Source organism: Atta colombica, unplaced genomic scaffold (genome assembly GCF_001594045.1).
Source record: "Atta colombica isolate Treedump-2 unplaced genomic scaffold, Acol1.0 scaffold248, whole genome shotgun sequence".
Taxonomy (NCBI): Eukaryota; Metazoa; Arthropoda; class Insecta; order Hymenoptera; family Formicidae; genus Atta; species Atta colombica.
Genome location: NW_017259346.1, coordinates 245781 through 246699, shown reverse-complemented (window position 1 = coordinate 246699; position 919 = coordinate 245781).

The following is a 919-nucleotide window of genomic DNA, read 5'->3' as shown; positions in this document are numbered from 1 at the left end:
ATATATACATACATATATTATATATATACATATATTATACTACTACTACTTAGCTAAAGTATACTTTTTCGTTCCAAAATTGGAACAATACATTTTCAATCTATCATTAAAGGTACAAGATATTCTTACTATCTTCATAAAAACTCTTTTTTTTATTGTCTGCTTATTTTTGTTAACTAATTTATATATAAAAATAGTTCGAGCCATCATTACTGTACAGAAACCTTTTAGTAATTGTTCTCAAAATAGAAGTTATGTGCCTTGAAACAATCGATATTAAAACGAATGAAATAATCGCTTCGCTTGCTAAGCCCATTCGATCCAGAACAGAACAATCAATTCGACACAGACTGTTGATTTTTACAACGGAGATACAGAAGACAATAGAATTATGTATATAATGTAAGCATCCAGTGATCAAATACATACCAGAGACAGGCAATTAATAATCTTTATATATTCGATACCCTGATCTAAACTCAAAAGCACGCGAGTGAGTTTACAAATTAGGCAATGGACAATTGATAGACGAGATGTCCGTATAGTAGACAAAAGTAGGATTCGAAACTTGACAGAAATTCATTACTGAAGAAACAACAGACTCCAATCAGAACGTGCAATAAACTTTCCTAAATACGGACGAACTTCATCTTGTTATCTCATTTTTTTTCTTCTGATGTGTAATCGATGTTATCAGTAACGTCAGACTACTCTTCGTTTATAATTCAGCTTGTGAGAAAATTAGGATCGCTCAAGTTCTTGTTGCTTCGTACAAACATAGAACGATAAATGCAAGTAGCGATAGTACGAACACAAGGATTAGAAACAAGAAGAATTAACGTATATAATTGAACAAACATATTTTATAGTTACTGCAACTAAAATAGTTTATTAAATTTTATATATATATGTATGTGTG